This window comes from Mastigoproctus giganteus, chromosome 9, assembly GCF_048544385.1.
Source record: "Mastigoproctus giganteus isolate SK-2022 chromosome 9, ASM4854438v1, whole genome shotgun sequence".
In the NCBI taxonomy this organism is placed as follows: Eukaryota; Metazoa; Arthropoda; class Arachnida; order Uropygi; family Thelyphonidae; genus Mastigoproctus; species Mastigoproctus giganteus.
The window spans coordinates 200,631,844-200,658,470 of record NC_143583.1 but is presented as its reverse complement, the minus strand read 5'-3'; the positions used below and the strand labels follow the sequence as shown (position 1 = coordinate 200,658,470).

Below are 26,627 nucleotides of genomic sequence, written 5' to 3'. Positions count from 1 at the left end.
CAAGATTTAACAATAAATGCTTTTTTTTCGAACAAAAAAGAAAGCTTACCTTCCCACAGCCTGTTTACAGTTAAAGACTATTTCTGTAATAACGTTTAACATTTTTTATAGGAAAAATTCTGTCACTTAGTTGCTAGTTCTTTAAACATTTCTGTGTATGTTCATAAAAAGAATAATCGGAAATGATAATCGATAGTTCCTCTTGGAAATGTGAATTTTGGGATAAGCACATCGTATATAGCTCTGAGTGATAAATCATCCTTTAAATCCCTCTCTTCATGGTTATATATGTTCTTGTTTCTTTGGAACTTTCTGTAATCATCTGAATAATCTATTCTACATTATACCTTTTGTTCCACTTCTTACTCTCCCACTTTTCGCACGATTGTTCTCACATGACATTCCAAGTAGCTGAATACTATTCCATGCAATGTCTGTGCCTATTGAAACGCCTTATCTGAAGATAGGAAATACTTCTTGTTTTTTCACCAAAAGTAAAAAAAAACGAGGGCTTCTTCTTCATTAAGTTACGTGTAAAACTGATAAAATAGAAAAAAATAGAACCGGACAAAACATGCAGTATTTACAGCTGATGGTGACCTTAATATTTCCTGTTTAGTCTGAAAGTTAAGAATTCAGGATGGTATCGATAAATTATTTAACTAAATCACTCTATAGATTTCAACATGACCACGATCACGCGATTCAAATAGTCATTGAAATGTAGTTAATATCATTAGATCTTTCAAATTAAATGAAGGCATACTGATACCATGAAGATATTTAAAACTTCCGTACGTTGACCCACACATATTGAATTCTGCATGAGGAAAGGGAAATCAGTTCACATTTTCTATGAAACGTTTGTATCTAAAGTGCAATTGTCTATAATATGGTAGCCTTTCTGGGTATCATATTATAGACAATTTTTACCTTAAAATATACGACTGCAGCTGATCTTCTACTTAAAGTTGATATATCCATTGAAATTGTATCTTTGTTCGTATAGGTATGAGTTCGAATCTCGTGAACGACTGGGGCAGTCTTTTCATTTGGGGCAGCAATCAACTGATCTCAAGGGGAGGGGGCTTTCTTCCTGTGAAGTATTCGAAGATTATCTTCCAGCTGAGTCATATTGATTTCGGCAATTATATTTTTTAACAGTCTGGTTGTTGTTGGGTTTTAGGAACATCGGCGACTAAGGCCATGTTGCTCCGTGTATATTGTTCTGTTTGCTGGATGAAAAAAACGATTTTCCTGAAGGAAAAACCATGCTCCCTTCGCCTGAGACCGACTAACCCAGGTTTACATCCAAGTGTCGAAATGGAAAACTTTGCGAAACTGATACTCTTTAATGAAATATCGTATTTTTAATGATGACGTAAGAAACTGGAACGGCATTCCGATCCATTTCGAGCTATACTTATATTATTTATTTTACCAATATACAGCAGAAATACACTGCGTGATCACTGAATTTGACAACCCCTATCAAAACTGAATGCAACCCGTGGATCACGTGAGGCAAGAGAGTGCGTAGTTTTAGTCGACCTACGTAGCATATATAAGGTGTCAGTGGTTCAGTAGGTAGTAAAATTCCGAGCGTGATGGGTAAAAGGAAGGATTTATCGGACTTTGATAAAGGATAGATTGTGGGAGCTTGACGAGCAGGTGTCTCGATTTCCCAAACGGCTAAACTGGTAGAGTGTTCGAGAGTCGCCGTAGTTAAAGTGTACCAGGACTGGCGTCAAGACGGTCAAACAACGACCCAAGAGCAAAACTGCAGTCAGCGAAAGGTTGATGTTAGAGGTGAACGCCGGGTCCAACGACTTGTACAGGCGAACAGATGCAGCACTGTTGAAAAGTTGACTACCCAATACAACATGGGCCAACCCCGAACAATATTTGGCATGACCATGTGTCGCACGCATGGGCTATACCAGCAGACGACCTCTACGGCATTTTCTCCTAACCAGGGTTCATCGGCGTAAACGACTCCTAGTGCAAAGAGCATGCAAGTTGGACGTTAGAAGACTGGAAGAAGGTGTGCTGGTCTGATGAGTCACGTTATTTACTCCACACCGTGGATGGTCGTGTACGGATTTTGCATCAACAACATGAGGCTCTTGATCCATCATGCGTGGTATCAAAAGTGCAGGCCAGTGGAGGCGGATGTATGGTGTGGAGCATGTTTCACTGGCAGGAACTTGGACCCCTGTTGCATATGGAACAACGTATCACTGGTCTCTGCTATCGTCAACTGCTTGTTGACTGTGTACAGCCCGCTATGTTGCACTTTTTCCCGAATGGCGATGGTGTCTTTCAAGATGACAATGTGCCGAGCCATCAGGTACTTGTTGTGCAGGAATGGTTTGAGGAACACAGTTCTGACTTCCAGCAAGTGTTTTCAAGTGTTAGAAAACTTGGACCAATGCACAGTACTAAGTACTTTCTTTATGTAATATCTTTCGTGTTTGTGGTTTCTACAAACACTTACATACATTGCACATTTCAAAGAATCTTTTTATAAATGCGTCTTTAATAATGCGTCTTCCCATATGTATCCTCGTCGGTAGACTCAAACTAGTCTTTGATAACAGGAAGGCGGAATTTTGGTCCATGTCACCTTCAACACAGCATACAATTCAGCTACTTATAGCTAACGTATTAGCTATGGGATCTGCGTTCCTCTCTTCTGAACGCGCTCCGATCTCTTCTTCGGAAATCATCAAACTCAATGTCTAGACCAAACTATTGTATTTCATTGATGGTCATACTCCTTGAGTGAACGCAGTTGCCTAATCTTAACATGGGAATGGCGGGGTATGGTTTATTTATATCAAATACAGGGATATCCGAATACTTTTAGCAAAACATAATATATTAATTAGTACAATAGAAAGTTATTTGGTACTCCTGAAAAATTCATGTAATCAGCAAAGATGGCTCCCATTTTAGTTTTTAGAATTATGAAGAAAGTATGCGACCTCCGATGAATGGAATGCTTTCCAACTAACAGAGAAGAAATATATGAATACAGTCAAGATATTTCCAACTTTGTTTCATAAAATGAGTACCTGTTTTATTAACTTGCCATCATGGACAGATGATTTGCTTTAGGAAAAGTAAATCAAGTTTTATAAATATATAATTTGGATTAGTAATGTGGCATTGAAAAGGAGGCGACTGAATTCTTCAAATATGGAGTCTAAGTTCTCTAATTCTTTAAATTACATTTAAATAAGAGATTTCCTTTATTAGCTTTGAAACCTCGACTGATCAGTTATTGTCCCCTACTAAAATGCATTTGCAAGAGTCCTAACGAATACCGTTGATTGTCAAGTATATTCTAGCTTGCTTTCCACATCACACTTTGTGAGACTTACCACACGGGGAAATCAAGTTATGCTTGCAGTGATGTAACTATCGACTTTAACTAATTACTCTTTCAAAAGGAATTTATTGATGTATAAATTAAACAAAGGAAAATTTTATATTTTTAGTACTCGAATATTCATAGACTCTTTTAATGCTACAAAAAGTTTACCCATAAATGTCTACTATTGCGCACGCACACACGCTTTTGTATTAAGACAGTCACAGACAGAAGAAATGCAAAGAAAATAGGATAATGACGTGTTGCCTTATTGAATATAATGGCTTCACAAGCTGTTTCATTGCAGAAATCTAAAGCCAAATAGCTATGGATGCCTTTGAAAAGGTCTTATCGTGGGTGTACATTTAGAGGCAGCCAGGATTCAAGAAACGAAAGACATAACTGACTTCTCAAAGGTTTTTAATTACTGTAAAGAAACGGTTGTTCGACATCTCAAAGGCGTAAATGTGATAGAGAAACAATACTTGAAGAGTAAAGCCGTCGTTTAAAGAGTAAAATTGGACATTAAGACATCCAATGTGCAGAAAATAATACCTGAATTCAACAAAGGCCAGAATTGTCCTATTCAACCTGAACTATGCACAGAGAATTGAAGAAATTTGGTATGTGCAGTCGTCTGCCTATATTCCAAAGCCACTTGTTTCAGAGAAAACCAGGAAAATCCGCTTGCAGTGGTAGCAAGAATTGATTGGACAGTGGAACGATGGAAGAAAGTCATGTGGTCAGATGAATCACGATACACTTTGTTTTGCACTGATGGTAGGCCGAGGGTGTGGTAAGAACCTCAACCAAGCGATGGACCCTGCTTGCTAACACAACCCAAGCATCTGGGAGTGGGGTATCATCATATGGGGAATGTTTTGTTAGCACGGTGTAAGTCCTTTGATACCGATGGAGGGTCGAATGTCATCAAGGGAGTACCTGAATTTTGTATCAGATCTACTACACCCTGAAATGTTACACTTTAATCCCGAAGGTGAGAGACACTTTATGGATGGCAATACAAAAGTGAATCGTGCAAGAATGATTTGGAGAACATGACACGGATTTTCACCATCTTCCCTGGCTGATACATTCACCTGATCTGAAGGGTCCAGGAAAATTCACCAAAAACAATTCACCTAAAACACAGTTCATCGATATATAGATTAGAATAATTAACACAGTAATAATATTTATTGTTATTGTAAGGCCTGTTATATAGAATTCACCGAGAAGATAAAAATAAATTTTATTGAAATATATGATAGTATATAAATATTCTTCACATTTAAAATACAAGGTAGTATTTTAAAAGGCAAGTTTTTCAAGACGGTCCCCAGTTTTATGGAATTTTTAACGTTAAGAATTGCTTAAAACTATTTGACACTGGTCCTGAAGTTGATCGTATTTTAATATTTTCAACACAACTGAACCTTCAATTATTAGTAGAGTTCCAGCACTGGTACGCAGACGGTACGTTAAAACTGTCCCTCCTCTTTTTTTCTCAGCTATACACGTTTCACTGTTTAAGAAATAATGGGGGAAGACATCAAGGATGTCTTCCCCCATTATTTCTTAAACGTCATATTGAGTGATATAATGTAGTGTGGCAGATGACCACATAGCATGTATTTACGCGTTGCCTTCTTCTTCTTCTTCCCTCCTTTAAACCAACTAAAATTCATTTATCTATACGCATTATTTCTCCCTCCCACAAAGTTTCCAATAATTAAGGAAAAAGGGAGTTTATAAACAGCTAAAGACTGGTAATTGTCCGTGTTTTTTCCTTTTCATCATCATAATCTCCATGAAGCAGATTCTTATTTGAAGAGCCACATGAATTGTAAAGCTGAAATCAAACTACTGTGCGCCTTCCTTTCATTAAATACAATTCAATTTCTAGCTTAATGTAGCATTCACATCCAGTATTATGCAAACTCTTCTTGGGTCCTTTTCTGATAGCCATCCTCTCGAATAACTATTATTAATTTATTTTTAACACCTTTTAACTAGTTCCTGCAACTCCTTTTATTTATTTCTATGCATTGCTGGTCTGATGGTATTTACCTCTGCGTTCATACTTCGCCAGTCTTCCCTAGACGCAGTTACAAACTTGAAGCGTTTATAATGAAGACTAGAAAGAGACGTCATTAAAAGAGGTTTAGCTGGAAGATGCAAACCACTCACAAAAGCACGTCTTCTTCTTCTTTTCTATAACCAGCTTCGTGGACATTGCGCTAGAATGAAAGAAAAGTAATTAGACTTTGTAACATCAAAGGGAAAATGCGCAATAAAGTTGCTGATGAGATTGGCGCGCGACTATAATTTAGGTTAAAATATCAGAAAACAAAATAACAACAAAAAGTGAGAACTTTAGAGAAATAGGTCTGAAGCATAGATCAATCAACAGGATATCTAGTTTTCTTATCGCAGACGTTTTAAACTCCACCAAGTAACTGGTGGAGTAGACAATCATTGCAGCAAGGAAGGAATACCGAGATTGAAAAGCGACAATCAGGCGTAGAGGATGGTATTTTCCCAATGAGTTGTTCTGTGCTCGGAAGATGCATCTAGCCTTTCTAACATGTCTGCGGTTCTATTTTTATTTCCGCTATTTCTATAATTAAGTCACGGTTGCACGTGACTGAGCAGAGCACTGTGCGATTACGGGACATCTTTACGACCATTACGTGACTTCATAATCGAATTGGACATCACCATCGCTTTATCGACGGCACGTAAAGAAAGTTCAACGAGGGTAATCACGAATTGAATGACAAGGATTTTTATCCTTGAGCTGGAATGTGCATATGAATACGCCATATTTATGGGGAGTGAAAGTACTCTGGCGTTATTCCTTTTTCTTGTATTCTCTCTTAATCCTTTGGCTGCTAAATAAGACAATGCACCGAAGAAATCTCACCTTTAATATCTAGAATTAAAAATCTAAATTTGTAATAACTTAAATGTTATTTTTTGAAACTTCTTGGGATGAGAATGCTTAATTCAGTAAAGCAGTTTACAGCGCAGTTATTTGCAATTCTTCTTAACAGTTTGAAAAAATCAAGAAATATAGAAAATTTGAAATGTTTTTGTGGGTTTTAGGCGCATCAGCGATGCAAACCATTTATTTTATGTCTGCAAATTGCGTGTTCTGTGTCGTTTTACCCAGGACAAAAAACTCGAATTTCTGAGAGAAAACACCATGAAACCTTTTTATGAGACTGACTAATTCAGCCACGGCGAAAAAAAGCCAATAAAAATTCCTCTCGTTATTGATGGAAGTCAAACCCTGGCGTTTTCCACTCTGTGTGGAGTTGTTTTTGTTGTTGTAGTAGGGTTTTAGTAGCATTATCGATTAAAGCCATATTGTTTCGTGTATAATGTCTATAAATTACGTGTGTTCTGAGGTCGATTTTCTGTTTTCTGGACGAAAAACCAGAGTTTCCGGGAGAAAAAACCATGCTACCCTCATCTGAGACCGACAAATTCAGCCAAGCTGTGAAAAAGTCCTTTCTACGGGTGTGGGAAGGACAGTGCTTATATATAACTGTGCTACCCAGGACATGAAATGTTTTTCCCATTCTGTAACCCGTCCACTCGACCTGGAAGTGGCCAGAATCGGAATCCTCTATGAATTATCTAAGGGGAACGCCTGCACCTTCATGGGCTTCAATGCAGATCCCACTGCTAACCGAGCGACTAAGAAGAAAAGACTCACTGCCCACCTCACGTAAATATGGCCATCTAGATGGGACAACTCTTCCCAGGGAGAGATCACTAGGAAATTTCTCCCCAACGTGGAGAAATTAGATCCGAAGGCCCCACTGTGGTTCTCACCGGGCCTTTATACAACATTTTTTAATTACCGGACACGGAGCATTCAAGGCAAAACTCACAGCCCTGGGCATCACAGAGGACCCCGCCTGCTGCTGTGGAGAGTCTGAGAGCTGGCAGCACCTCATGTACGATTGCGGGTTCTACGATGACCTTCTCTGCCAGCTCATCTCCAGGATCACTTTCTTGCCCAGAGACAGGGGGGGATAGGCGCCTCCGTAGCCAGGTGGGAAGGAGCAGCAGTGCGTAGCACACGCTTCTTGTTTAGAACGGGGTTCGAGCCCGTCACCACCAAATACGGAGGATGCGGAAAGGTCAGGGAATGACCACCGCATATCCCGGAGCAATATGGCCTTAGTTGCTAATACTCCTAAAAACCAAACAACCAGAGATAGGGAAAAGCACCTACTCGATAGTAAAGAGCAATACATTGCATTCTCCAAATATGCAGAAGACCTCTACAAGAGGAGACGTACCCTCATCGTACAACAACCAAACCGTGACCAACAGAAATAAAACAAATTCAAGCTGAGAACTGATAACGACTAGGTATCATGACTTCTGCATCGTGGAACCTACAAGGAAACCAACTCTACTAAGAATAAAGGACACGGCTTACAACCATATGAATGACCTCAACCCTGGACTTGTCAAAGGAACACGCCGACCTGGACCGTGCAGTTCGCTGCCAGCAAGCCATATTGGCGAACAAAATCGAGCACCTGACTCCATTACTTTAAACCCAAACCCAGGCGGGAAGAGGGGAGACACTGTCTCCCCTCTCCCCGCCGACCCTCCTTTTCCTTCTAGTGAGGCATGAACATTCCTCACTGACCACCTGGGGTCATCTACTCTGTCGCCCCCATACTTCTACCTTTACCCCACAGCCTTCTGCCTCTCCTCCCCCACTCTACCTATACACGACGCGAACGCCCTACATCCTAAATTAATCAAATCCAAAATAATTTTCGCCCAGTCTCGGCGTATCACACGCATTGCCCTGCTCCTGCTGTTTGAATGCATGGACGCTATGCGCTGTATGCAAACATTTCAAGTAATTACAACTGCATGGATATATATATACACACACACTTATATATGTATATCTTCATTTTTATTTTATCTTATTTATTTTTTTTTTTTTTAGGTCCTAGCGACAGAAATCTCAGGAAATTAAGCGGTAGGACCTGCCAGGGTAACGTAAGTCAAGTGAGTTCCAGGTCTGCAGTGGGGCAACGTTGGGCCTCAGCGGCTAAATGAACAGATGAACAACGGTACACGACACCACACAAATACAATTCCCACACACTTTTAAATCTCTGGCTTTTCCAGTCAACTGGTTCACCCACAATGTAAACTACGTGGAGATGGGGGGGAAACCCCTGGTGCCGTTTGACCCTAAACACACTTTCACCATTCAAGAAGAACTGTTCTTAGAGCCTTTCTTTGAGAGGAAAACTGGTGTCTGGATTGTCTTCGTGGAGTTTCTTGTTGAAACTACCGATTCTTTTTGTCGGTTCTGTGATTTTGGAGAACGTTGCGTTCAACCATTGGTTTCTACCTCTGGCTAGCAGCTGGAGTGCTGGACCTGATTCGTGGCGTTGGGTCTGGTTAGTTGTCTTTTGTGCAATGATAATGAAGACTTCCTTCTGGATTCTGGACCTGATTGCATCGGTTCTGGTGCTCTAATTGTTCTATTATCCATGGCGTATAGTTGGACAGTATCTTTATTGGGTTTGGAGGTTCCAGTGCATGTGGAACAGCAAATGAAGAAATATTCAGTCGACCTGTGAATTTTGAATTTTATAGTTGTGCCATCCAGACTATTGATTATTAGTGTTTTTTTTTTTTTTTTTCCTGCTGGCTCCCTGGTATGGGCAACCCGGGGAGCGGGCTTGCTACACTCACCCTGGTAAAAAAATCAGACCCAGGTAATTCAACATACTTTTGTAGGCCTGCTTTGTAAAGACCACATATTCAAAAGTTCTCAAGGTAGAGCTGGGCTTATGCCTGGGAGCTACCCTGATTAAAGAACACACTTACACACACATATGAGTGTTTAATGATATGTACAGAGCATCTAATTATATGTATATAAATCACGTATATACTTGATGTACATAATCTTGAGACTGTATATTGTTTGTAATTAATAAACGAATGAAAATGAAAAAAATTCTTCATTACAAGTAAATCGATAAGTCTGTTATTATCGTGGCTCGCTAAGAATAGTTTGAACATTTACAATTTAATACATCTCTTAAATTTTAAAAATTTGGTTAGCTTTAGATTTGATTAATGTTTATTTTCTTTTTACGTTTCTATAAACTGCAAATAAATTTGCTAATTGATTTTATAGAGGGCTCTAGTACACACTTAATTCCGCACATTTTTAAGCAACAGAATAAAATAAATCTTTTATTCTATCGGTTGGTCTCAATGAATCGATACAAGTGGATAATCAACTTTGTGTTCACAAATAGTTCAAAAAAATTTCAAAAGTTCTTTGGAACAATTTTAGTTTGATTATTAAGTTAGCAGAATGGAAAATCAGTTTATGATGAACTGACATTGTCCTATAACGTTGTGTGATATTTGATATTTTAAATTCAATTTTGGACAGCAATCTGTTGCCAGGCAATTTTCTCTCCCTGATAAGCAGACATCTGCAAAAGCGCTGCGACTTTAGTTCCTGTGAATGGAACTTCCTCGCATGGTTCAAGTGCATTACAGGAATCTGATATTAAGGTTAAAAGATATTTAAGCGATTAATGCCAGATTCTCGGTCAGCTGTAATACAAAGCCATTTAAGGAAGTGCCTTAAATGGCCTGGTGAGCTATTTGAAGTAAGAACTCTATTTCAGTTCCAAGGTTATTTGTCTCAAATAGCGACAACTGAATTTCAGTGGTGGAGAAATCAATAGTCAAGTTTAGAACAAGAAGAAATGACCGAATTTTACATATTTATGAAAATCTGTTATATTAGGGATATATTTTAACAGCCATCACTAACCACCAAAATCTAATACATAGGAAGACGTTTTCCTCAATACCAAAAACCTGAGGGCAATAAAATAACCTGGCCTTAAGTAATGGACCAAGTTAAATGATACATTAAAAAGTGGAAAGGGATAAGAAAGGGGGAGGAAAAGGACATGGAGAGCCGACGTTTGATAATTAACACTATGTTGAACAGCGTTTAATAAACACAAATAAAATTTAATACAAACTTCAGTAGAGAGTAATGGAACCAAATAGAAATCAAGGAGTTGACCCAGTGGCTGCTTTTGAGAAGGAATAACAGGAACATTCAGGTTCAGATGATTAATTAGAGACAGGCAAAAATTTAAAGAGCCAAGAAGAATATACAAAGTATTCAAAGTTGAATTTATGCATAAACAAGGAAGACAATTGTCTAGGATCGGTGGCAATTTCTAATCAATGTTCTGTTGCCTAAAATTGGTTGTTTTTTTTTTTTTTAATTGATGAGGGGAGGGGAAGTTTGCTTCATAAAACAGTACTTGTTGCAGCCACTATACGAGTTTGTGAATAAAAAGCTTTAAAGCGTTTCCAGCATAGCATAATTTTCTCCGAGATTTCTCTGTGGAACCTCTATATGAAAATATATCTTTTCTAGAGTCAGCAAGATACCCAGTATCTTCTTCGAAAGCTGTTTTTAGCAGTTCATGGGTTTCTGTTAATCTAAAACCAAGAGTTTCATCTCATATCCCTCCACCATTCGAACAAATTTGCCATTCGATTCATGATGGTGCTAGCAGTGATAAAATTACATCTTCCATGATTTTATTTCCCTCCGGTGACATACATTGCACTCTGAAACACAACTGAAAAAGTTTCTGGAATATCGGCCGGCCGCCCGTCAGAAGAAACGCACAATGCAGTCCCGGATTCAACCGTCTTCGATGGCAGTTATTCAAGGTAGTAGAACTAATCTTTGGGATAAAAGTAAAAAAAAAAAGGGTAGTAGAACTAACCTTTGGGATAAGTAACTCTTCTCTTAGAAGTAACATCTCAAGCGTCTTCATATTGTCTAGCTAACATTTTCCAAATGCATTTTTTTCTGTTTTAATTCCGCTGCATAAACCCCATTGAAATCGCCTGTATACTACACTGAGTGGACAGACATCATGGGATACCTAACTAGTAACGAATAGGACCACCTTTCGCCCGGATAAGGGCAGTCACACAGCGAGGGATTGAGTCCACTAGTTCACGAAAGCGTTCCACAGGTATTTTCAACCATTCTTGCTGCACTGCTGTTCATAATTTCGTGCATTCCTGGGTGGAGGATCCAAAGCTCGAACGGACCTTTCCACAGAATCCCAAAGATGCTCCACAGGATGTTCATGTCCGGTGAACGGAAAAGCCATTCCATAGTGGCGAAATCTGCAGAATGCTCTTTGAACCATGCTTTAGTCACGGCGGCTCTCTGGGGTGGCGCATTGTCCTGCTGGAAGAGACCATTGCCCTGTGGGTGAACGATGACCATGAAGGGATGCAAATGGTCTGCAAGGATGGACACGCAACCTATACCTCCCTGGTACTCGCCTGGATTGCAAGTCACCTTCCTGCTTACAGGCCATGGACCGTTCCAGCAAAAATTAACAGCCATGGGAATAGAAAATAACCCATATTGCCACTGTGGTGAAGAGAAGTCCTGGGAACACCTTATGTACGAGTGTCTCACTTACGACAACGCCAGACTTCAATTTCTCACAGAGATTCAAGGAAACCCCCGCAATCAGGAGTCAACAAGATGGCCTTCAAGAAGAGGCCACATACCTAGCCTTAACACGCTACGCCCAGGCTGTTTTCAATTGTAGAAGAGCAAGACTTGCGGAACTCAGAGCAGAACAGAATAACGCGCCACCCCTGCGATCCCCTACTGGGATAGGATAATGCAATTTACCCTGGGTGCAGGATACTCACAGGAGCACCTGCTCCTGTAATTTTCAACTCCCTTCTCCATCCTCTTCCTTATAGTGGACTGCCTTCCCTCTTTGGTCCACTCCAACTACTGTTCCCCACTTTTGACCTCTTCTTCTCTTACTCCCCCCATATGCTCTCTTATCTTCTTATTTTATTTATTTTCATTTATTTATTTATTTATTTTATTTAACAGCCTCAACTTTTTTATTTTATTTTCACTCTCCATTTTTATTATTATTATTTTTTTATTTTATTTTTATTTTATTATAATTTTTTTTTTTTTTATGGCTTCTGTCAGGTAGCTTAGGCAACCCTGGCAGAGGCAGCCAGAGTATAATGGGCAGCCTGGCTCACCTCCCAGTGGTTGTGGCGGGCAACGTGGAGTCCCAGTAGGGGCCCCGCTGCCAAGCAGCCAGACAACAACAGAACAAAGCACAATACTACATTAACCAGACATTACACTTTTTTTCTGGCTGTGCAGTAGTTCTGCATTTCATCACAGAGTACATATGGTGCAGATGTGGGAAACCACCGGTGGCGCCTGAACCTAAATACTATGCCACTAACCTATACCGTTCATAGATGCGTCTAGACGTGCCAGAGGTTCTAACCTCTGACAGTTGGACACACCTCAGACCATTACTAACCGTCCACCTGCCTGAACAGTACCTTGTTGGCATAACTGGTGCATAGTTTCGTGCGGTTTCCGCCACATACGCCCCTAGGGCCCGTCCACTCCAAATGACTGAAAACTGACTCATCGGACCAGGAGACCAGTCTCCAATCATTCAAGGTCCGTGCCGATGTTCTTTCGCCCAGTTGAGACGTAGAGTCCTGTGTCCTGGTGTTAGTAATGGGACTCTGATGAGTCGGCGACTCCCATAACCTATTGGGGGTAATGATCACCTGATAGTCTGGGTGGAGACGACTCTGCCACTTCCCTCGTTGAAGTCGGCGGTGATTTGTGCCACTGTTGCTTTCCGATTGGCTGAGACAATGCGAGGCAGACCAGATGTCGACGGCCACGTTCATCCACCACCTTTCTCCGCCCACAGTACTGTCCGCGATGAGATGTTATTCCGGAAATGGAGTATTCCCGATACGGTCGAACGGGGATAGTGCAATTTCTGTAGAACCTCGGCGATAGAGTGATGCATCACTCTATCGCCGAGGTAGCAGGTTCCCGTCGGGAACCTGCTACCATCCCTCTTTCAAAGTCGGTTAACTCACGACGTTTATCCATACTGACATCGAATTACCGTCTACGTGAATGCAGTGTACCTTTATATCTGCCAAGCTGTGGGTTCGTCCTCTAGCGAGAGGAGTAACAGCATCGCGTTGCCATGAACCATGTATCCCACGAATTCTGTCTTTTCGGTGTAATCACGCTGTTTACTCTCTTCGTTCAACGGTAACAATAGGGCATGACAGCAGAATCAGTAAAACATGTGGAGGAAAATATTTTTTGCATGTGTCCAGAAGTTTAACTGGACAGAAGATGCAGGCCTCTATGGACAAGTCTTCACCCTGTTGAAAAATGTACAGTTCTGTGCCATAATTAAGTAGCTGCACTCGCTGACAAAAAATCTTTTATCTGTAAATTAATTCTCTAAGCGACTCAACATCCCAACCTTTTAAAATATCTCATTTCAAGAGGAAAATCGTTATCTTGAGCCATGCCCTAACAATTTTGATAGCCTGGAAATCGGCTCTATTACTTCGTATGAATGAAAATGGAGGATTTACACTGTCGCGGTCGGTGATTCATTGGAAGCATTTCAACTGAGGCTTTAGTTAGTCAGTCAGTCTGAAGCGCACAGTAAGACTCCCCTTTGAGTCTTTCAGATTTTTTAACCTGCACAACATAATAATTGTCAAGTGCATATAGTTTTAGACAAATGTTCTTTAATCGATTCAGGTCATTTTAAAGCAAAATGGCCTGGTTCCGGAAGTTAACCGCCCTTTCTTAAATTCAAATCATCTGCAAGTTTGACAACTTCTCCCTGTACTCTCTCGTCAATGTTATTAAGATAAATTAGAAAGCAGTGGGCTTCAACATTAATACTTGAGGAAATTCACTTAGTACATTTGTCAACTCTAGAGTTTCTATTTATGACCATCCACTGTCTCCTATCTTTAAGTCAATCCCTGAATCAAAGAAAAACCTTGCCAGTTACATCTTTTGTTTAAAATAATCTCACTCTCACCAGGAATATTGCGCCGAATTTACGAGATTTATTTACACCGTATTCCTTTCACTGTATTTATACTTCTTCTGGTAGTTAAGTTTTGTGCTGAGGCAATATTGAGATGTTAATTTATCTTGTCCTTAAGCTGCTTATATTCATTATTGGCTTGTCAACTTTGAAAGCCGAAAATAGTCGAATTTTTTTAGATTAAAAAAACATACAGCTACCACAAATCGATTAATGGGCTTTTTTCACAACGTGGCTGAGTCAGTCGGTCTCAAACCAGGGTTTCTTGATGATATTTTCTTCCCCAAACTCAGGCTTTTCGTCCAGCAAACCAACAGATGAACACACAAATTATAGACGCGATAAACTTTATTTAAAATTCAGGATAATGCGAATTTTAAAAAATTTTACGAAAACAAATGCTATAACATGATCTCAAAACCGAATAATATTAATCATAAAATGGTGTCGAAAATAAAACGTTGTGCAAAATAAACTATGCAGAGGAACGCTAATTTCTATAACAGCTAGGTCAGGAGTTATGTACTATGTGCGCGTGCTTATTATTTGTCGCAGGTACATGTGTGTTAAAAAGACACGGGAGTAATTGTGCATTCAGAAATAAAGTTTTCTGAGCAGTGCAGACAGGCTGCCAAACCAGCTCATTGGGTCTTGCCAATGATATACAGGAATTTTTCTAGGGATAAGAAGGTGATTATCCCTTTGTATAAGGCAATGGGCAGGCCTTGAGTATTGCATACAGGTCTGGAGGCCTCATTTTAAGAAGGGTGTAGAGCTGCTGGAACGAGTACAGAGAAGGGCAACGAGACTGGTGAGGGAATAAAAAGGTTGCTCTTACCAAGAAAGGCTTAAGCTCTGCAAATTGTAGCCTATGGAGGCCCCCGCGAAGTGATCTGATTGAGGTGTAGAAAGCCTTGAATGGTTTGAGCATGCTCAATGCTGATGGGATTCTTCCTCTTGCTCAGAATAATCGCCTGAGGGGGCGTAAATTCTAATTGAGGAAAGACAGTTATAGAATAGATGTGCGGAAGTTTGCCTTTAGCCAGCGGGTAGTTGATTGGTAGAACAGGCTTCCATCTTTTTTTGTGGAAGTGGATAGCTTAAATAAATTCAAGGAAGAACTGGACAAACTTTTGGAGCGAATGGATGGGTGAAATTTGGTAGGTTTTTTTTGCTGATGCTGTATAAGCTTGCTTTCTTACATCATATGCTTTTACTAATTCTAAATCCCTTAAATTAGAACTTCTTATAGGGAATCGATCGGTTGTTAAGGTTTTGGCAGCTCATCATACTGGGTATAACCCGTGTGAAGTGTACATCTTTCTAGCAATCCACTGTTCAGATATTGACTTTTATTACAAATATGAATAAATAAACTTTGTTGAATAAAATGAATGTTGGAGAAACAGAATTATCATAAATACTGAGGCATAAATATTTACACTTTTCATAAATGCGTGTGCAATAATTTCTTCTTTGTGTTTAGCAAAGTCCAGTCTTTTTTTAATTAGTACATTCATTTCATGAGTGTAGGTCATGTATTACAATGATTTCTAATGACCCTGAAAAAAAAAAAAACAATAAAATAAAACTTTTTAATGATTTGTTTTAACAATCAAAGTGAGCAAAGGCAAGAACAGGCAGTAACCTGTTCAGCATATTTCACCTACCACTAATTACTATCCACGCATTTCCCACGAAAGAAAGATGTCCACGAGAATCGGGGAGGGAGGGAAAGACCACACAATGCCTTGGCCTACTTTCTCCAAAATAATCTGAATCTTCGAGGAAACAGAATTCCTGAACTTTCCTCCGCTAACAATTAATAACGTGGGTTATAATCATAGGGAACTTGCAAGTTAAGTGACAAAGGAAGGAGATTACTTCCGTGTTGGTTGTCACGTGGCTCTAATGACCATTACAACTAAGCGACAACCAACCAACCCAGTCTTTCGTTTACTCTTTCTTTTTGTCTGGACAAACCCTTGCATAAGTTGGCAATGTCAATTACAAAGATAAGCAGAGATGTAACTTCTTTCAGAGGATCACCTTGGCATTATTAATAAAAGATTTGTGCTTGTCGATTTGACTTATAGTATCTTCCAAAGGACAACACACTAATTTCAAGCGACAACTGATGTCACTTATAGGTTAAAGTAGTAATAGAATTTTGTTCCTTTTTGGTTCAGAGAGAAATTAAAATTGAGCACACAGGGCGAATTCTAAAAAGGTACAATGAACTGCAGAAGTAAATTTTCATATATAATATTTTCATCACGCAGATCAAACAAGTTATACACAAGGTACCAGAACCGTACCCATGACGGGCAAGAGGTGCTCGGGCGCACCATTTATTCTTTCTTTAATTTTGAAATACCAAAAATAACAGCGCATAACACGCATCTTGCACGTAGTATTTTACCTGCACCTTTCGTTATTTACTTATTTATTTTAATTTATGTTTATTTTGCTCTAAGGCCATATTGTTCTGTATATACTGTTTCTGTTTGCTTGACAAAAACCCGAGTTTCCGGGAGAAAAACCATGCTACCCTCTCTTGAGACAGTAGCTCAGCCACGTTGTCAAAAAGGCCCATAAAAATTCCTATTCGAACCCAGGTCTTTTCCACCCGGTGTGGGGAGGGCGTCAATTCAACCAACTGTGCTACCCACGAAGGCTCGGTGGGCGCAGAAATGCCTAATTATGACTCCACAATGTGCAAAAGGTGCACTCATCTGGAGCCGGTTTCATGTAGGACAACAGTCTGACTTTAACTGCTCACACGCTCACCCAACTATCAACTGGAAGGCTGGATTCCATGCTCATTGTGAACAAGATAGCTTGGTCCAGCACATCTGGAAGAATCATCTTCCAACACGCAACATCCTCAAAAAGCAAACAGCCTCCTAAGCTTCTTCTCGGAAACTACTATTGGAATATACAACGCCCTTAGGGTATCCAAAAAAATTCTCTGAAAATCAGAAGTACCCGTAGTAAAATATCTTTACTTGTACCGTCCTGTAACGTGTAAGTTAGTGCAAGTGCATCATTTCGACACGCAGCCAGCTACTAAGTAACTAGGAATTGGCATCATTAAGTACATCTCATATTGTTACTACTTCACAAGGAGTTACCATGATATTGTACTACTTCGAATAAATAACTCTTCGCCAATGAAAAAAAACTGTTAATTAAAATTATAATAATAAAACAGGACTTCCTCTTAGTGGCGTAGCATCCCCTGGTGCAGATGATGCAGCTATTCTAAGACTAAACTTGATTACAATTTCTTCAGTAAATGGTTGGTTACTATTTGTTGGACAAAAACCGGAGTTTCCGGGTCAAAAACCAAGTAACGTCGCCTGAGCGTTATTCAAAATGTAGAATTGATGCACAAACTTGATCATTTCTTTCTACTTGTCACTCCACTCACTTTGAGCTCAAAGATGAACCTCTTTTTTGAGAAGTGCAATTTCAATGACGAGCACTGCAGTATTTTTCCATAATCAGTAAAACATTGATTCTGAAATCGGTTACTCGTTTTCACAAACTTAAACTAAAAATTCAGTCTAATAATTAACAGCAGGATACTCCAATTCCTGCACGACTCTTGCTAATACTGAGTTAAGCGTGTTTCCTCAACCAATGCAACAACAGAAGAAGCACAATAAAAACCAATCACTCATCACATTAAAGTTGAACCTTGTAAATTTAAAGTGAGAAACCTGCTTAGGATGATCAACATTTCTGTGTATGAATATTGTTTATGTCTGCTTTATTGTATAGTACTGTAAAATAACAAAGCAGCAGGGATGCAACGTTCAAATTTTACAGTCGGGTTCAATTGAAGTTGCAGTCCAGTTCTTCGACACTTTTGTGCAATCTTCTTAGATATTATTTTTATTTGGTTTGTACTCTAATTTTTAATTTTGATTTATGCGTCCCCAAAAGACAGGAATAAATTCCTCCTCTCAATATCGACTAAGTTTCTTTTGAAGAGGTCTTCAGAAATTCCTCCAGTCTATGATGGAAATAGAACAGAGTTCTCTGCAAACAGTTGGCGAAACCACCATACCGTCACGGAGGGCAATTTCACTTATAATCAAGCTATAGTGCATCTGACTGCAAGTTTCCCGAAAGATGAGATAAAAAATGAAATGCGATTAATTTTATTAATTGAGCAGACTGTATTTCAATAAATATTTTATTAAAACAATAAATAAAAATAGACTTTTAAAAAAAAAAAAGAGGATAATGCTTGCTGCTGTTAAGCGAATTTAAATCCTTCCATGTCCGCATTAGCGGTGGCAAAATGCTATACATTATGGATCCTCCACCACATTACCAAAGAGCCCATGTGATCTTTAACAACACCTAATCAATCGTTGGATCCCAGCGATGACAAACTTGGCCGTATGGTAGTTTCGCCACTAGCATTTAGATTTCATTGATGGTGAAAATATAAGTAGATTGGTTAGGTGTCGAGGTGTGTGCGCGCGCGCGCGTTATTTTCTTAAATAGTATGGAAGACTTATTTTAATTTCTTGGCTTATACGAGTTTTTTTTATAGCCGTACAAAGCTTTTCCTCGATGATCACACTGCATTCTTCGTCCTTTGAGGTGAAGTTAATTTTTTTCCCACTGAACAACAGCGAAGCACTCGCTGCCAAGTGGCCACCGTGAAAACAATGCCCCCATACATCTGGCAACTCATTCGAATGACTCGCTGGGTTTCAGATTCGGGGTTTTTTTTTGCTTTTCATTCCACCACAGGTGATGCGTCTTAGCGAGCCAAAAATAGCCCTGCGAGAATTTTAAGTATCGGGTCATTCGGTACAGGTCAGTGGTACTGGCAGAACGCGCAAATGATTTAGAGATAAAAAGCAGTTATTGGGGAACTTCTAAATGCCTGGGATTGGGTAGTTCTCCAAGCAGAAATGCGAAGCTTCAACAGCACAAGAACAGAATAAAGGTCTGAAAGCATGCGGAAAGGAAAGAGAAAGTCAAGTTTCACACAGCTGATATTTAATTAAAAAGGAAAGTCAATGAAGGCACAGGTTAAACGGATTTTAGTAATGGTAAAATGGATTTTGATGTACTTAAAAACTGCTTATTTCAGAAACATGGAAAGCACTTTTTTAAATTACCCTCGAGGTAATAAAGAAAAAGCATAATCATTTTTTAACCAATCCTCTTTAGGCACAGATGGACTTTGGAAAATACGGTAATTCGTTGAACTGAAAATTTCGTTTAAAATTCTTTCAAACAAAGCACTAGTCTGAAAATATTTTCGTTATAATGAAATTTTCATTGAAGCCGGATTTTACTATATCAGGAATCTTCCAAAGAACTATCGGGCGCGAAGTGTATTATCCTGCTGGAAGAACATGGCCATGCGTTTGAATAATGTAGTATCGTTGAGGAAAGGGGGGGGGAGGCATTGGTGAATTATAGCCAGATTTATTTCTACCATCTGTTCCGTGAACCATGCTGAACGGGCGATGCTTTCGTCCACATCGACTTTCCATCAGTCCAATATCTCAGGGTGTCTGTTCACGTGACCGTTAAGATAAAAAGAGGCCTTGTCGCTAAACGATATCGAAAGACATTGATCTTGCAGAAGCCATTCCCAGAATTCTTTCATCGGTTCCAGTTAATCACCTCCATGCAGATCTCGAAGTGGATCTTATACGGATGCAATGTGTTGCTTATTATAAGGTGATGGACACTGCTGAAACTTTATACATTAGTGACCCAACAGAATCTTCCTGTAATTTATTTAATTACGTGTAGCTACCGCGAAGAAAGAATTTCCATGTACAAGAGCGTAAGGGAGACAAAACCCTTAGTATATAAAACTTTCCTCGTGGCGAAAGCATACGTTCTTTTCATGCTGGTCTTATACCAGCGCCACAGCTCACGAGGCAGTGGTAACACGTTATCCTTACAGTTGGCATCAACCGAAATGGATAGTACGATATTAAATGGAAACGACAGTCTCGATATTCATCTGATAGACAGATGATTTCTTTCCGATAGAGGTCAGCGTATTCGCAGGTCGACAACCTAATCTGATCGATTGGGTTGGTTGGCGCCATTCCCTAGTTACTCTGTTCCAGAGTGGTTTGATAATATAGATTACTGTAACCCCACGTGAAGTTTGATTGCGTGCCCGACCCTCGTGCATACGAAAATTGACCCCTGCGTTTTCCTATCAGTGCTTCACACAAGGTTATGGTGAAGGGTAGTTGAAGAAATGGTTTAAAAACATTTGTATGTTTTAGCAGATTTTTTTTGAAAACTTCAGCACTGGGTGACATGCATTATTACTATCTCTCTTTTTTTGTGAAAAGAACTGTCTGCATAGCTAAAGAATACCAGTCCGGGTTCGCATCATAGTCCATTTATCCTTCCTCCTAATACTTGCGAACATCCTTCTAACACCTATGTTAATCTCAACATTTTTCTTCAGAATGTAAGAAGCGTAAAAATAAACTCTACGCTTATAGCACTTTTGGTTGAAGAAACTCATGAAATAATTTCTTTAGTTGAAACATGGATGCAGGAACCTCTTCAGGATGTTTTTCTACTGCCGAATAATCAACTACACTCCATACATGACATCTAGGATTAATCGAAGAGGTGGAGGGTCAACAATTATTTTAAAATCCAACATTAAAGGTATTAACACCTACAACTTTGAAGGAATTTCTCTTCTGATCCAAGTTAAAGATTCCCTACTTCAAATATATAATATTTATATTCCGCCTGGACCTACTGATGATATCATTAACGAAGTATTAACCTGGATCACCACTGTTCATAAGTCTCAATCTAACATAATTATTATGGGCGACTTTAACCTTCCCCTGCCCAAATATAATTTACAAATGAAGTTGCTGTCCGACTCCTTATTAGTTCTAGCAGCTAAAAATATCAACATCCCTGCTACAAGAGGTAATCAAGCGCTCGATCTAGTTTACTCTAATCTTCAACTTCAAGAAAAACGTAGCAGCAACATTACATTTAGATCTGACCACAAAAGTATAGAATTGCAAGCAAAAATTTGCTGCGGGAATCCTCGCCCTCCTCTAGAAATCACTAAAAGAATATCATCAATTCATTCAGAAAGAAAAGTTTTTGAAGCTCTTAAAATACTATCCATGGGATTCTCTTAAACTTTTCTAATCTTTTCTAATTCAGCATCCAAACTTGTAAGAGACTTTCTTTTCAATACAAACCGTGGTTCAAATCTCATCTAAAACCATACTTTAAATGGAAACAAAAATGCCACAGGCAGTGGAAGAAGTACGGCACTTCATCAACATACATAAAGTATAAAAAGAACAGAGCTTTGTTTCAACTAAAAAAAATTCAGGCACACAAAAATTATTTAACGTTCAGACTCGAGCATAATAAAAGAGCACTTTCTTCAAAAACAAGCGCTACCTTGCGGCATGACCAGACTTTGGAATGGATAAAAATCAATATAGAAACATGCAGTTTTGACATCTGCACTGAAGATATGCAAAAGAGATTTAAAGAATTCAATTCTTATAAACACACAAATAGCGTGCAACATGAAATTCTTCCTAGTCAAGCCCTGCTAATCAACCAACTTGTAAACAAGAATACAGTTCAGAAAATTATTAACCAATTACGAATTGATAGTAGTGAAGGCCCTGACGGCATCCTTAGTTTTATTAAGATGTCCAGTGCATTCATCATTGATTCTTTAGTTCATATTATTTCCAGTTGCATCTCCCAGCCATTCCTTCCAAGACTATGGAAGACTTTTAGAATTACTATGATTCCAAAACAGGCTAGTAGTAATAACCATATAAGGTATCGTCAATAATCGCAAAAATCATTGATAAGATCATGCTTCAGGATGCGATCTTCGCTAATGCACCTGCCAACATACATTTTGGTCCTACAACAAGCCTAGCTGAAACCATTGTGCGCATCCAAACTGCATTTCAGGATAAAGCACAATGCGATCTTTTACTTAGACATCAAAGGTGCTTTCGACAACATTGATCACAAGAAAGCCATCGAAATACTGAAAAATCACTTCCTCATTGACACAATGGTTATATCCTATCTACAGTACAGCCTAAATCATAGAAATCTCATCCTCCCCACTAATACTGATAATATTCTCGTCACAAGCACAACAGGCATTCCTCAAGGAGGTGTTCTCTTCAGTGTTATATTTTCAGCATCTCTACAACCACTTCTACAAGAAAATCCAAATCTGCTGGCTTATGCCGATGATTAAAAGTTGTTTATTATTTCCAAATCCTGTGATGACATTTCCAAGGTTAGCCATGATGCGAATTTACAGATTCCAGCTGCTACCCTCATGGGAATTTTACCAGGGGCATTCAGTATTGAGTTTGGCGGTCTCAAACCGTGGTCGTGAGGTTTTTCACCGTGATTGACTCCGGTTTTCCCCTCACAACAGACAAATCACCCTTCGCGATGAGGGGATACACGAAAATTTGATAGGAGTAGGGACGCGAGTAGACTAAACTCCGCAGCGAAAACGCTGCGGACTTTACTCTTGAGGGAAGGGGGTTAGTGGGGCACCGCGCCACCATCATAAGTTGGGTTGTGGCCAGTCTATTTAACAGACACGTTCTGCTGCTTAAAAGATTAACTAATTTCAGCTGCAGTTAAATTCTATCGATTAAAATGCAAATAATTTTGTTGTTCAACAAAAATCAATTGTTGCACCTGCTGCAAAATATAAGTTCATTTAAAAAAAAAAAAGGTAATCAATGTGTAATTTCATTTCAGACGAGTTAGCAAACGTTAACAATTCACGATTTACAGCAAAAAGCACTGTTTATGCGCATGTCAGCAAGCAAGCCTAATATCCAGTGATTCAGCTACAGTATATGGATAGCCCATGTGATATATATTAAAAAAAAAAAAAAAAAAAAATGCTGGAATTCTATTGGTGTACTTTTGATGAAACATAGTAAGGGTCGACAAATCTTCCTTACAGAGCGAAATATAAAATTTTCTTAAAATCCATCCACTGAAAAAAGTTATTACATGCAGACGGACGGACAAGAAATAATTGTAGCATTTCTATTAGTCCGATTTTGATGATATTTGAGATGCTCAACCTGAAAGGTCCAAATATAAATTTCCATGAAAATTCGTCCCGAGAGTTGAGTTGTTACATGCTAGCTGGCAGCAGGCGTGGTGAAGGCAATAGGCGCATTATGCATATATGCTAACGTTCTTAAAAAACGGGACCATATTTTACAAATCGGTCAGTCAATTGCATTGTTTAGGTACGTACGCTTACTTTTATTTATTTTTGCTCCGAAAACACCTATAGCAGCACCTAACAATACAATGTAACGGAAATTTCAAATATTTATATTGTTGCGATAATACTTCCATCAGTAGTAACTGCAGGAAGTATTATTGTGACCTCAGTCATACTATTCTACAAAAATCGGCTGTGTCGATCAAAGATGACAATGCTACCAACGTATAGTGGCAAAGTAGGAAAACAGAACTATTATAAACAGAATTGCATGTCACCCTCAAACGGTGAGAACATAACCTCTTGGATTGCGTATCTCAATACTTTAACTCAGTAATTCTCAACCTTATGACTCAAGTCACACTAAGTTAACAGACGAATATTAACGGTACATCGAAATAGTGATTGAACTCAATGGAATTTTTCTTTGTGAACTCCTGGCAACTTGACGATGGGAATAAAGATTATTTAAGTTTAAAAAGGTAATTAACTTCTGAGTTTATATTTGCACTCTTGTATATACGAGGGAAAAATCTAATTAAAAATAGATTTCGAAAGTTCAAATTACGTGCAGTCATGGTTGCAAATGCGTTATTAAATCTGTTTGTTGTCTGTTTGCTGTCCTGACTTTTGGTTCATGCTCTTCAATTCGGGGAAAAAATGTTGTGGTACAGTCGAACCGGATGCATGAAAGTCCCCTATCAAAGAACAAACGGCAAAAAGTTGCAATACATGGGACCTCTGATTACCACTGCCACAAGTTTCCAGTGTTAAGGTCAATGAATGTACCATGCATTAGGTTTTCCTTTTATTCCTAACCTTGTGACAACGAAGGACAATGTTGCACATCTCTGTAATACGCCAAAATAAAAGAAATAAGTGAAGAAGAACAATCATTAGATAACAAAAGACAGCTCATGGTGCCATGATCTGTCTTGACATATTTTCTCTCTAAATCATCAACAGCAATGGAACTAATCGGACAAACTCCAACTTCTCAAAACGTTCCACTCTATGAACTCTGTAAGGGGCGTGAACCAGTCTTCCATGCGGATCTTCATCTACACATGAGAAAGACAAAATATTCGTGTAAGATATTCGCGAATAATCAAATGAAAACAGTTGCTTTACTATAACATGGTCAAAGAAGAACTAGTTTATTTATCATTTTCGTAACCAATGCCAACGTGAATATGAATGACCGTTGAAGCAATGAAGGCGTAATCTTTTTGATGGAAAATGTTGAAGGAACGAATATCAATTTGCAAAGAATCTTTTACGAAACGCGGGGGACAAACTTTTTTTCATATAGCATTTACCAGAGAGATTAAAAATTAGGTTTTAGCCGTATTCAGATGGTGTACAAGATTTAAAAAGCCGACCAAGGAGAGTAAGTAGCCTATTGCAATAGGGTTGTTTTCTTTCATCGGAGTTGGGCAGAGAGATATTTGGATGTCTCTCATAAACTTACGTTATTCAATTATGCTATTCTTAATAATTTATAATCAATGGTCAATTAACACACTTTTATTCCAATTCATGAGGTTTTTGAGTGCTAAAGAGTTACTTTATTCCACACACAAAGAATTCACACAATTCATGATATTTTTCACGCGGTTCTTAACCTATTACCCAAGACATGATTCAGCGTATTGCGAAGAATCATATGTTGGCGCATGAGTTGTATACCTACCTGAGGATGGCGGATATTGTCAGCAGCACCTTTTAAATGTTGAATGCATAAAGCACCTATAAATCTAATCACACCTTCCCCATATCTAATAATTTCCAATTTATGGCAAAAACACTGTAGTGATTCTACCACACTACAGAGTGGGGGAGAATCACTTCAGACCACACTAACTCAATATGACGGTAATTTGATTTACTCTGTAGTTCAAGGAAAATCAAACAGGGCTGTATTGTTTTTATTTCATAAAAAACAACAAACAAGTTTCTCTTACTAGTAGGATGGAGTTATTTCCTCGTGGATGCGAAAAGTACAAATGTGGAATAAATGGTGACAGAAGTGAAGATGGCTGGTGAGAATGGTTTAAGATGGCTTTCCTTATTTGAAAAGATTAACAAAATCCTTTACAACATTATAATGAAGAACAAACAGATTGACTTTGCAGAATGCAGTGCCATCGAGGAGATAAAAAATTGTTTCAAAGCATGCATTGAAAGTATGGGGAACTGAAGGTGGAATCATTGTGTTAGTGATGCTAATTTTTAGCGTAAATCTTGCTTCACTTCCTATGAAGATTCCTGAATTTTGATTCCAGAAGGGCCAGTCACGATTATCCTCAGGGCATTATTAGTATAAAAGTTCTTTCGACATTTCACTTTTAAATAATAAAACTTAGTTTTCAGGAGGCCCTCTTGTGTAGTGCAATTCAAAAGGGAGAAACATAAAACTCCTCATCAAGGCTGAGAAACAAACATCAAAAGCTTACCTGACAAAAATCCTGTTCTTCGTGCAGCATTGAAACTCGAGCATATTGTAGTGGAATACTGGACGACCAAAATTATCTCAAAATTAAAAATGAATAAGTAGAAAAATTAATTTAAAACTATAAACTCTGGAATTTGGTTGCAAAATACTTGTACGCAGTCTTAATTCAAAAGAAGAAGGCGGGAAGAGAACCGACAAAGGTGGCTAACCTGAAAATGCTATTTACATCGCATGTGTTCCACTGCTGAAATTAGGGGGATCTTTTCGCGTGTGCGTCGTCAGTGAAATGAAAACGCGCGATACGAAGTGGGGATATGCTTTGAAGTGGACCGAACCATTGTGATCACACGGTAGACAGGGAGTAGGAGGGTAGGTACTTCTATTTGGTGTTTCAGAAACTCTACGCACAGAAATCGAAAAAAAGGTCTTCTAAAGTTCAGCCATTGCGATCTGCCAGTTTGTGGATGGCTTAAATTGCAAAAAGGAGTTTACCAACAAAGCTTG

At 38.9% G+C, this 26,627-nt stretch overlaps 1 protein-coding gene across 1 annotated transcript in view; it reads right to left on the bottom strand.

Moving 5' to 3' along the window:
• Positions 1 to 5,225: 5,225 nt before the first annotated feature.
• LOC150081022 (KH domain-containing, RNA-binding, signal transduction-associated protein 2-like) overlaps positions 5,226 to 26,627 on the bottom strand; it is a 112,540-nt gene continuing 91,138 nt past the window's right edge. Inside the window, exon 9 of the transcript XR_016547370.1 lies at positions 5,226 to 5,616. The gene's annotated coding sequence lies outside the window, so the exon portion shown is untranslated. The remainder of the gene's footprint in view (positions 5,617 to 26,627) is intronic.